We start from the raw sequence: 13219 nt of genomic DNA on the forward strand, positions 1-13219 counted from the left end.
TAACAGCCAATGGGGTTGGCCCTAGGTTTCGCGCCGAAACTGTCCAGGCCAACGCCCCCTGAGGGCTGTTGCTATGCAGATGCCTGCATACATAACACCCCTCCCCCCTTAGAGAAGACCCACATAACAACAACAACATGCAACTACTATAACTATGAGTATATATATAAAAAAACAGTGGTGTCCTTGTGTGAGGATCACTTGCACACATAGTCCGACAGGTAGGCTGGTGTCCTGTGTGGACGGGTGGATCGTCTGGGTGTGCTTGGCCCCTGGGCTTGGACCGTGGGTTCCTGAGGCCTTTGTGCAGGGCTGCGAGGAGCCGGCATCAGAAAGTCCTCCTCCTCTGGTCCCTGCCCTGTGACGTCCTCAGCTGGGTTGACCCATCCTGGAGTGTGGTCCTCCTGTTGATCGTGTGCGTTGAGTTCAGGGACGTGACGCGCTCAGGGGCGTGTGTGACGTGCTCAGGGACTCTTCCTCTGAGCTGATCGATGTGTCGCCTTATGCGTCTGTCCCCCTCCACCCCTACAATGTACGAAAGGGGTCCTGTTTTCCCGACCACTGTCCCCGGAACCCAAGGATGTCCAGCCCCATAGTTCCTTGCCCAGACCAGGTCCCCCAGGTTGAGGACCCTGTGTGTGGGTGATGATGGCAATGGTGATGGTAGTGATGCTGGTGGTGATGGTGATGATGGTGATGATGGTGATGTTGCCTTACCGGTTTCGGCTGCTACCCGGTCTGGGTGTAGGCGGTCCAGCTTGGTGATGAGGCGCCGTCCCCATCGCAGTTCTGCTGGGCTCTTGCCGGTAGCCACGCATGGTGTTGTGTGTTGGGCTAGTAAAAATTTGGCCAGTCTGTGGTGCCAGTCCCCGCTGATGATGCGCCGGAGTGCGTCTTTGGTCGTCCTTACCATCCGTTCGGCCTGCCCATTGGTAGATGGATGGAAAGGCGCAGAGGTGGCGTGCCTAATCCAGTTCGCCTTCAAGAACGCCTGGAAATCAGCAGCAGTAAACTGAGGCCCATTATCAGACACAATTACGTCGGGGAGGCCGTGTGTGGCAAAGAGAGCTCTGAGCACCTGGATTGTCCTCCCTGAGGTCATGTTGGGGACAGGGACTACCTCTAACCACTTGGTTGGAGTGACTGTCCACCACTACTAAAAATAGTTGACCCTGGAATGGCCCCGCATAGTCAATGTGAATGCGGGACCATGGCGTGTGTGTGGCCTCCCACCGGTGTACTGGTGCATGTGGCACTTCTGGCCTGGATCTCTGGCACGTATAACAGGCCTTGACCCGATCCTCAACCTCCTTGTCCAACCCGGGCCACCAGAGGTAGCTCCTAGCCAGTGCCTTCATCCTGACCACCCCCGGGTGCCCTTCGTGTAAGGAGTCCAATACCCTGGCGCGTAGTGCGGGTGGAATGATGACCCTGCTACCCCAAAGGAGGCACCCTTTGTGTGTGGAGATTTCATCGCGTCTAATGAAATAGGCCTGAAACTCTGGTCCCGGGGATTTGTCCTGCCACCCTGTGCAAACCCATGAGTGCACCCTGCCCATGATGTTGTCTGTGGCTGTGTGGCTGGCAATGTCCTTGGCAAGAACTGGGCACTCGGGTAGTTCCTGCAGGGCTAGGATCTGTGTGGCTGGTGCTGGGTCTGGGTCGTGTGTGTCTAGGGGGAGCCTACTTAGACCGTCTGCGTGGCCCATCTCCTTCCCTGGCTTGTGTACCAGCTTGCAATTGTATGCTGCAAGGAAGATGGACCACCGTAGCATCCTGGGGGACAGAATCTGGGGGGTTTGCCTGTCTGTGGTGAACAGGCCCAGGAGTGGTTTGTGGTCCGTGAAGACAGTGAACTCCCTGCCATATAAGTAATCGTGGAATTTCTTGATTCCTGCCACGATTGCCAGGGCTTCTTTGTCTATTTGGGCGTAGTTTCTTTCTGCTCCAGACAGTGTCCTAGAATAGTATGCTATGGGGACTTGTGCCCCGTTGGGCTCAAGGTGGCTTAGGACAGCGCCCACACCATAAGGGGATGCATCGCAGGCGATACAAATGGGCTTGGACTCGATGAAATGGGTTACTGTGGACTTGTCCGACAGCAATGCCTTCAGGGCCTTGAAGCTCTGATCATGGGTGGCCGTCCAGGCCCATGTTGCCTGTTTGTCTAGCAGCCTGTGGAGCGGTTCAGCGATGGCTGCCTTGTGTGGGAGGAATGTATGGTAGAAATTCAGCAGACCCAGGAATGCCTGAAGCTCTGCTTTGTTCTTGGGTGTGGGTGCTAGTTTGATGGCCCTCACCTTGGATTCTGTGGGGTGGATTCCCCTGGCGTCTACTCTGAACCCCAAAAATTCTGTGGAAGGAACGCCTATGCTGCATTTTTCCTTTTTGAGTTTGAGGCCAGCTGTGCGCAGCCTTGCCAGCACTTCCCTAAGCCTCCCTGCCAGTTCCTCTGCTGATGCTCCTGCGATCAGGATGTCATCAAAATAGGGGCAGACTCCTGGAATGCCCTTGAGTGTCTTTTCCATAACCTCCTGGAAAATGCCGGGAGCAACGCTGACTCCAAACTGCAGCCTGTTCACCCAGAACGCCCCCCTATGGGTTACTATGGTTTGGATGTCAGCTGTTTCCCTAGTGACCGTGAGTTGCTGGTACGCCTGTGCAAGATCGAGCCTTGCAAAAATGGCGCCGCCTTGGAGGGAAGCGAGAACGTGGCTGACCGCGGGAACCGGGTAAGCGTGCGGGTTTAGGGCACGGTTCACCGAGCAGTTATAGTCGGCGCAGATCCTTATTTCCCCGTTGGATTTGAGGGGGGTCACGATGGGGGTTTCCCACTCCCCTCCATCTACAGGCTCTAAGATTCCCTGGGCCACCAACTTGTCTAGTTCGCGCTCGATTTTGTGTTTGAGCGCAAACGGGACTCGCCGCGGCCGGACCCTAACGGGGGAGACATTCGAGTTAAGCTTGAACGATATGGGGGACCCAGTGTACTTGCCTAATGACCCATCGAAGACGTCGGCGAACTCCTGGCAAACGGCCTCAACGGAGTCCCCCTGGGCCTCAAACCAGTCCAGCCCGACCAGGCTGGCTCTGCGGCCCTCTACCACTACAACATCCAGGTGCCCTTCACGACCCTTAAACCCCACTGAAATGGTGGCCTCCCCCTTCACCTTGACCGGCGAATTCTGAAAATCGGTCAGGGTTAATTTAGAAGGCCGTAATTTAATCCGTTGCTTGCTCCGGCTAATTATGTGGTTAAGGGTCTTGTCCGAAATAATCGAGACCGCTGATCCGGAGTCAAGCTCCATGCTGCAAGGGACGCCTTGCAAACGGATTGTTAATCTAATTTTGGGTTTGAGCAGCCGGCGGCTACCCATATGGTTAATGGCCAGCCGGCTCTCGACATAGCCAATTTTTGTTTTGGTGGGGGCCCCAGTACCTTCGAACGGTGGTTCCTCCGGCTGCAGCTTGTGGATCTCCTCTCGGGGGCAGCGGCTACGGCAGACGGCGGCTATGTGGCCTGTTTTCTTGCAGGCCCGGCACGTGGCGGACCGGAACTTGCAGAGGCTGCGCATGTGGTTCCCACCACACCCTGCGCACCTCTGGGGAACGGCAGTGTTGCTGGGAGGCCTGGGCCTGTCTGGGCGTCTGGCTCGCTGGTCGGGGGTCGACTTCCGCTGGAGGAGGTCGATGCTCAGGTCGTCCTCCTCTGTGGCCCCTTGCCGGTGGACGCTGGTTGCCTGGTTGCCGGGCCGGGTTCCCTGGCAGGCTTGGACGGCCCCGCAGGCCGCTTCGTGGGCTAGGATGGCGTCCTCGGCTTCCTGGAGAGAGACCTCCTCTCTTTCGAACAGGCGCTCCTGCAACCGCCTGTCGCGTAGGCCGCAAATCAGCCGGTCCCGTAGTCGCTCCTCCAAATTTGTGAACCTGCAAGCGATGGCAGCTTCCCGTAGGGCGGCGAGGAAGTCGGCGCCGGTCTCGTCGGGGCGCTGGTCCCTTTTCTCGAATTGTGACCGTGCGGCCACCTTGGAGCGCCGGGGCCTGAAATGTGCGTTGAGCCTGGCCACGAGGTCTCGGTACGCGATGGTGTTAATGGCCTCCTGGGGGAACAGGTTCGCGGCGACTTCCAGCAGCGCTGGTCCCCCAAGGCAGAGCAGGGCGGCCGCCTTTGCACCGTCCTCCGATATCTGATTGAACTGCATGTACAGTTCAACGTGAGCCAGGTAACGGGTCCAGGTTTTGGGGCGGCAGGTCTCGAATTCGCGGGGTTGTCCGGCTCTAGCCATGGCGGCAGTTGGTCGTGGATGTGGCGCTTGGCGTTGCTGGTTCGGCTGGCGGTCGTGGGGGGAAGAAGGAAAAATGCCTTTCCCTTCAGCTCGCGGAGCGTTTCCCCAGTGACTTCAGCTCTTGGTCGGCAGCAATCCCACCTTCGTCGCCACTATTGTGTAGTGGGTCCGACGCAAGAGAGACGCCAGCCGGTGTGTGAGTTCAGCTCTTTATTGGAAGGGGAAGTGAACTAAGGAATGAGGGCTACCTGGCCTCCTTATATACCTGGCCAGGTAAGCTAACAGCCAATGGGGTTGGCCCTAGGTTTCCCGCCGAAACTGTCCAGGCCAACGCCCCCTGAGGGCTGTTGCTATGCAGATGCCTGCATACATAACAGGCACTGTTTAATTACTTTTTAATAATTTTTAATTTTTGTATCTTGTTTTTATGTATTGCCCTGTTCACCGCCCTGAGTCCTTCGGGAGAAGGGCGGTATAGAAATTAAATTAATAATAATAATAATATGACATACGACCGACAGTCTTTGCTGGCATGGCGAGTTTCTAGTTGTTTTGGAACTGTTGGTGAGATCGTTAAAAGTCGTTGGCGCTGTTTGAATTTGTTCTACCAGCAGCAAGATCTGACTGCTGGCCCAGTGATGGATTGTATTGCAAATCAGGGCTGTTTCCAGAGGAGGCAGAGGAGGAGAGGACCTGGAGCTTATGGGGCGAAGGAACTGGATGAGGCTGTCGGCAGGCCCAGAGGAAGAGAGAAAGGCTTTTGGAGGAGTTGGTGGAGGCGGCAGCGTGCTCCAGGGGCGAAACGAAGCAAGGCCTCTTTAAGGAAAAGGTGGAAGAGTCAGGATCAGAAAAAGGAAAGAAGGCGAGGTTGTCAGAATACAAGCGAATTTGAGGGCTAATCCACATGGAGCCCCATTTCCATCTGTCCTGTTTGCCATCGTTCACTCCCTAGAGACTAAAATGGACAATGTGAAATTTGAGCGGGCCACGAACAAGGAGTATATATCGGAGGTGGTGACCCTTTGAGAGCTGTATGCAATGAAATTTCATTTTGATGTATGCCGATTGGTGTACATTCAAAGTGACAATAAAGTTATCATCATCATTATCATTATCCACAAGTCTTAAAGTTGCCAAGTTTGAAGACCCCTGCTCTATAGTCTAGTAACGTCTGTTGTGAGGGATGCTTGGTGCTCTCTGAGCTCGGTTGTTTTCTTGCAGACATTTCATTACCCAAACTAGGTAACATCACCAGTGCATCATGAGCACTGATGATGTTACCTATAGTAGTCTGAGTAATGAAATGTTTGCAAGAAAACAACCAAGCCCAGAGAGCACCAAGGACCCCTCATTTCAACCCTGAGCTGCAAATATTCTCCTTTATTGGCTAACGTCTGCAGTCTAAACTTACACTTCAGGTGTAAGATCCATCTCCCTGGGAAATTTGCAAGTACCCTGTAATCAACAAGTAGTTACTCTGTGGTTCCTCCAATCTACCTCATCTGTTCTTTATTTCTTTGAGCAATTAGACGTTTTAGCCCCAGCTTGCAGGTTTTCCCAACTCTCATTACACCACTATAACTTTCCAGACTGGCAGGAGTTCCTTTAAGTTAAATTTTGCCTGCTCTGTATATCTGTATACCTTCAGATTCTCATGTTCGAGCCTCCCACACAGGCCAGGGCCCAGCACAGGAAATCTGCAGCCTTGGGCCCAGGAGGGGGAATTAGCGGTGCATTTCCTGCCCTCTACTTTGCTTGGAACCAATTGATTAACTGGGGAAATGAAAAACTTATTCCCTCCCCAGTTCAGCTGATAATATCTCAGCTGAAAATCTACTATTTACCAAACAAACAAATAAAAAATCCATTAACTGGATGTTGGGTTTTTTCTGGGAAAGAAATGCATTACAGAGATGGTTCAAAGCCAGGGGTCTACTGCCGCATATGGTTGCAGCACTAGAAAAATAATAATAATAATGATTTGATTCTTCTTTCTCTCGGAGACAAGCTCAGAAATCGGCAGAATGTGATGTTTGGAGCAAATCTGACTTCTGATGGAGAGTCTTCTCTTTCCACATGGCAATTCAGAGATGTTTGTGGCCAGAAAATCTGCCTGCCAGGCTGCTTTGGACACTCACAACTTTTGTTAGCTGCGAAGTCATGTCCGACCCATCGCGACCCCATGGACAACGTTCCTCCAGGCCTTCCTGTCCTCTACCATCTTCTGGAGTCCATTTAGCTTCACACCTACTGCTTCAGTGACTCCATCCAGCCACCTCATTCTCTGTCGTCCCCTTCTTCTCTTGCCCTCCACCTTTCCCAGCGTTAGGCTCTTCTCCAGTGAGTCCTTCCTTCTCATTAGGTGGCCAAAGTATTTGAGTTTCAACTTCAGGATCTGGCCTTCTAAAGAGCAGTCAGGGTTGATCTCTAGGACTCACCAGTTTGATCGCCTTGCAGTCCAAGGGACTCGCAGGAGTCTTCTCCAGCACCATAGTTCAAAGGCCTCGATTCTTTGCACTCAGCCTTTCTTTCCAACTTTCACAGCCATACATTGCAACTGGGAAGACCATAGCCTTGACTATACGCACTTTTGTTGTCAGGGTGATGTCTCTGCTTTTTAGTATGGTGTCTAAATTTGCCATGGCTTTCCTCCCGAGGAGCAAGCGTCTTTTAATTTCTTGGCTGTAGTCCCCATCTGCGGTGATCTTGGAGCCCAGGAAAATAAAATCTGTCACTACCTCCATTTCTTCCCCATCTATTTGCCAGGAATTGAGATGGCCGGATGCCATGATCTTGGTTTTCTTAATGTTAAGTTTCAACCCAACTTTTGCACTCTCCTTCTTCACCCGCAACCTCAAAACTTTAATTCACATTAATTCCTGGAGTTTCTCCGCAGGCCTGGCAAGGGACCAATTTAAAGGAGATGCCCAGGAAGAAACCACCCAGCCAATCTTAAAACAACCAAACAATTATCTATGGAGAGTCTCAGTCATCCAAGTCTTGGTTGTCCCAAAGGTGCTTTTTCAGGAGGCAACGGGACTTTCATTCCTTCCACAATCCTTCCATTCTCTACCATCCATTCAGAACTGAAGAAGATTCTTGGATGAGAAGTGAAACATCTTCAAGGAGAAACAAAGTAAGTCCTGTTGCCTCTTGGAAAAGAACCTTTGGGGCAACCAAACAAATAATTAGATGTACACAGGGCTTTTTTTCTCATAGAACGCTCAGAACGGAGTTCCGGCACCTTTTTTGGATGGAACCTTGTAGGGTAGGCAAGGCGGGTTGTATGACATGTGTGAGTTCCGGCACCTTTTTCTTTTACAAAAAAAAGCACTGGATGTACATTTCATCCACATAGAACCTGTGCTTTATATCCATCCATTGCAAAAACTGGTGACTTATTTCTTGCGCTCTGCTTTTTTAAGACAATTTGCAATTGCCTTTCCTCCAATTTCTAGAAAATCCCAATTATAGTTGGTAACCTTCATATATTTTGCTGTCACTACAAGTCCTCGTCTTGTGACCACAACTGAGCCCAAAATTTCTGTTGTTAAGTGAAAAATGTGCTGTTTTGCCCGTTTTACAACCTTTGTTGCCACAGATGTTAAGTGAATCACTACAACTGTTAAGTTGGTAGCACGGCTGTTAAGTGAATCTGGCTTCCCCATTGACTTTGCTTGTCAGAAGGTCGCAAAAGGGGATCCCCTGACCTCGGGACTCTGCAATCGTCATAAATACGAGTCAGATGCCAAGCATCTAAATTTTGATCACATGACCGTGGGACTGCTGCAACGGTTGTAAATATGAAAAATAGTCATAAGTCGCTTTTTCAGTGCTGTTGTAACTTTGAACGGTCAATAAATGAACTGTTTAAGTCAAGGACTACCTGCCTTTGATTTTCTTCTAAAAAGGGAAGGGTGCTCTGTTCTTTAATGGGTTGCTGATTTTTAAGAGGACCTGCCCTCTTATCACTTTTTATTTCAAGAGCTTTTAAAAGGATTTTGTCAAAAACCTTCTCTAATGTAATCTATCTGTTGCTCTTTTCCACCAACTTTTAAAAACCTCAGATAGAAATTCATTCTGCTTGATCAAGGCTTGTCTTTTTTTTATCAACTGCTTTAATAATACATTATTAAGTATGTAAAAGCAGTGTTTTTCAAACATGGCAACTTTTAAGGTATGTGGGCTTCAACTCCCAGAATTCTTGAAGTTTAAGACACATCTTAAAAGTTGTCAAGTTTGGAAAACACTGTTTTCCATAATTAACATCAACTTCAACAGAATAAACTGGCTGATTATAATTTCCTGGATTTTTTCTGAAACAGGAAAGAATTGAGGTCAAAATGTAACTTCAAACTCACCGAAAAAAGCAGAGACCATTGTTTTGAGAGAGAAGGAGAATTTGTCCGTAATCTTGAAAGGACAGAACTGTGAAACATTTTAATACTAATTAGCTATAAATTCTGACATTATAAAGTCTTTCTATTCCCTTTTGTCTCACATGCAATTCTAATTAACCTTATCTATGGATTCTCCTGGGAAGAAGTAATCATTTATATTAATTGGATGTTAAGACAGATTTTAATATGTTCGGACCACTACTTTATTTTCAGCTATATATCTGTTACATGGAAACTGAAGGCCACTCAACGGAGATAGATTCTCCACCCTTCTTAAGATTAACATTAAGAGAATAGCCCAACAGAGGAAAGATAAATTTATGGCCCCAATTATTCTGTGGATAGAAAAACCTGATGACTTGTGATATGAACAAGTTATTTACAAAGGTAGATTATGCTTAATTACAGTGAAATGGAATTGTCACATTTCACTGAAACAGCTGTGTAAAACTATATTGTATGTATCTATCACCTAGCTATGTCATCTATCATCTATATCATCTATCACCTCTATTATCTATTATTTGTTACCTCTACCTTATCATCTATATCAGTGGTTCTCAACCTGTGGTCCACAGGTCATCACAGAGGATCTACAAAGGTTTGAAGAAATGTTATGATTTAAATCTTAAGTCGTGATCCATGGCCACAGTCTGTGGCCACAAAAGGTAATTAAAAGAGGTCCCTTGTGAAGAAAAGGTTGAGAACCACTGATCTACAATATATCATCTATCAGTCAATTTATGTACTGTATCCGTACCTGTATGAGAATTCACCCACCTATGTATGTATGTGTGTATAATTTTTTATTTGCTTTTATTTTTTTCTTTGTTTTGATTAACTATAAAGAGAAAATAAAGGGGAAAAATACCTCATGAACTCTCGGGCTGTCATCAATTCTGAGTTGGAATTTACTTATGGTGAGAAGCAACAGCTCTCCACAACATACCCAAAATGGTAGGACTTAAAACATTCCCATTTCAGTTCTGGGATGCCAGCCAATACATTGGCATGGAAGTTGCTTAGCCCACAGATCCCTGGAACACTACCCTAGGCAACCCGATGTATATGAATTGTCTGGTGTGCAGAAACCACAATGACCCAATTCCAATCCTCATAAATTGATCACCTCATCACACTATATATAAAGCAGGCTTGATGAGGTTGTCGCTTGGTTATCAAAATTACCATTCAAGTCCATTTTCCATTCTTCAGACTCTCCAAGACAAAGGGATTCAACTTTTTCTGAGGGTTGAACAAAATGACCACATGCCTTTAGCTTTAATTTACAGCAGTCTTCCGATATTTGAGGGGCTGTCACGTAGAAGAGGAAGGGGATCAACCTATTCTCCAAAGCACTTGAGGGCAGGACATGTAACAGATGGAAACTTACCAAGGAGAGAAGCAATCTAGAACTAAGGAGAAATTTCCTGACAATAAGAATAATTAACCAGTGGAACAGCTTGTCTTCCAAAGTTGTGGGTGCTCCATCATTGGAGGTTTTTAGGAAGAGATTGGACAGCCATTTATCCGGAATGAGGTAGGGCAGGGGTGTCAAAGTGCTGGCCCATGGGCCGGATGCATCATAACAAAACCGCGCCCACCTCACTGCCAGCAATGGAAAAAAGTCACAATACGTCACGACATGTCACATGAAGTTTCGAGTTTGACACCCCTGGTGTAGGGTATCCTGCTTGAGTAGGAGATTGGACCAGAAAACCTCTAACACCCTTCCAACTCTGTTATTCTATATAATATATTTGAAAAAAAAACCACGAAATTCTATGGTGCCTTGTAGGTCAAGATTAGTGATTTTTCTCTGCTGTAGAAAAATCCAAGCCATTTCTGCACACTGCCCCCCTTTTAAACTTACTCTGAGGAGGAAATTACTGTTTATATTCATAGGAGTTTGGGGAAATCAATTCTTCAGAAAAGGTTAAACTTTCCTTATGCTCTCATCCGAATACATAGCAGGCTCCAAACTCGATTGCTATTTTTTTTTTAATGTAAAAATTATTTCCAGTTTGATGTTTTTGGGAAGTCAGGAGGGGAAGAGGAGAAGAAGGAAGGAGAAACAATTGTGAGGAAGAAAGAGGAAGGCTGAAGGACAGATAGTTAAGCACACATTGTAAAATGCAGATTTCTGAGTTGTAAAGAAGCTGTGATTTCTCCTCTAAATTGCTTTAAAAATTGTGGATTGGCCACAGGACGGAAAAGCCTTGCCGTTTGCGAGCTGGCTGAAGGTCTGAGTCCACTTCAAAAGTTGATTTTATCTGCCTCAGAAGGGGTAAGAGGCAAATCTAATCAAGCATTTCAAAAGACATGCCTAAACACTGCTCAGGATTTGTATTGGCTCTGTACATGAGAAAGAATTTACTCGAAGGGTGTAATGTTATTGGAAGCTTCTGATCTTAAGGCAACCAATTCCTGAAGCAATTATTTATTGACAGGGAAATGGCGGGCCTCTAGATATTACAGAGTTGTAAGCATCCCCCACCTTTGTTCATGCTGGCAATGGCTGATGGGCCCTGGAATTCTGTCATGTGTATAGGCTACATCTTGCCAATCTGGTTTTGTGCCATGATGGAGGTGAGTGAGTTGAACCAGGACTTGTCACAGTTTTAATCTGATTTAGTAGTTCAGCATTATCCTATTTATGTACTTTCAACTGTCAATCAACTTAGCATAATATATGTTTTTTTTCCGTTTGAGATAACATCAGAAAAAATTACTCTGTTCCATACTGCTTACCCTTTTTTGGGGTTTTTTTTGTACAGTAAGAAGGCCAGAAACTCAGTTTAGTTAGGAATACAGAGGGATTTGTCTAGCCATTACCATTCTTAATTGACTTTGATTGCTTTAATGTTAGGTTGATTCAATTTATTGGATTTTTTCTTGGAATTTGAAATAGTTAGATAATGTCTTTAGTGGTACATATGTGGATGTTAGGTGATAGATAGATAGATAGATAGATAGATAGATAGATAGATAGATAGACAGACAGACAGACAGACAGGCAAATGCAACTGGTAAAAGAACTAAACAGTTAACAATTCTCAGCTACTGAAAGACAATATAATATATCTAAGTTTAGAATGCATTTTTCCATATTTTTGTTATAAGAGTTTTTCAAAAGCTGGTCTTTTAACAGTTGTGTTTGAATTATGTTGATTGTTTACCTTTGTCTTTTAAATGTGTATGCCATCCAGAGTCATATGCATGAGAGATGGGCAGCTATATAAAGCTATATAAATTTAATTAATAAATGACAACAGGCTATGGCAGTCTGATAAATCAACATCACCATGCCCAGATTAATGAGTTCAAAAATTATGTTGAGTTAGAGAGTCAACTAAGAATTTCCAGACTGTTTCTAATAAATTTTTGACTGAATTTATGGCTGTTACAGCACAGTCACAGGGCATCTTCTGGCACGTTAAGTGCCTGGCAGGCCCATAAAGATTTAGGGTTTCATCAAATACATACAGAAAAGGTTGCATCTCAAGTAAACTGCGAGGTTGGGCTTCTCTACCTCTTGCACTGTAGGGGAGGGAAGATAACCCACTGACTGCAGCAGGATTTGGCCATAAGTAAACAAGTCGCATAGGGCTAAATTTAAACCTTCAGTAAAATAGTCCTTTCATGGAATCTGCAGGTTTGATTTTGATCACATTCAAAAACCGATTCAGGGTTGGAAAGACAAAAAGAAGACAATCATAATCACGAGAAGAGGACGGCAGCATTTGAAATACCCACAATTGGCCAAGAGACCATGTCTATAAAATTATGAGCAGCATTCTGAAAGGGGACAGGAATTTTCCTATTCTTACTGGCTCCAGGAGGGCTCTTATGGAAGTTGATTGGATAGCGCATACTCAGGCAGACAAACAGAAATTAATCTATAGATGTTGTTTCTACAGTATATGCCGCGATGACCTCTGATAAGGAGATGACTAAAGTTTATATTTGCCAAAGGAGGGACACTGATTTGCATTCATCCCTGGACAAACAGCAATGTTGGCACAGGAGAAAGAATTATTTCCTTGCTTTGTAGCTGTTTGGGTTACAACAGGAATGCAGCTTCTTTCTTGTTATAAGGAGTAGACCAGAAGTCCCCAACCTTTTGGGCACCAGGGATCGGTTCCACGGAGAGAGATTCTTCTACGGACTGGAGGGTGTGTGGTTTTGTGTGCTGCCTGCATCTCGCGGATGGGGCTTTGCTTGTTTGTGTGGCCCAGTTGTTGGCATGCTGCAGTCTGGTACTGGTCCACAGACTGGGGGTTGGGGACCCCTGGCGTAGACCACCTGTGACAGGTTGGGTCATTGTTTAGGAGTTGTTTCCATACCAAAGAAATAGATGCCATGGGTAGAGTGGGAGTGGGAGGGACTTTTGACATCCTGTCGGCTTCCCCAGTGCCAAAGGACCAAATTTTTATCACATGACCATGGGGATGCTGTGACGTTCCTAAGTGCAAGGACTGGTTCCAGTGCCGTTGTAACTTTGAATGGTTGCTAATCAAATGGTTTTAAGTCAAG

Source organism: Vipera ursinii (assembly GCF_947247035.1).
Source record: "Vipera ursinii genome assembly, chromosome: Z".
NCBI classification, from domain to species: domain Eukaryota; kingdom Metazoa; phylum Chordata; class Lepidosauria; order Squamata; family Viperidae; genus Vipera; species Vipera ursinii.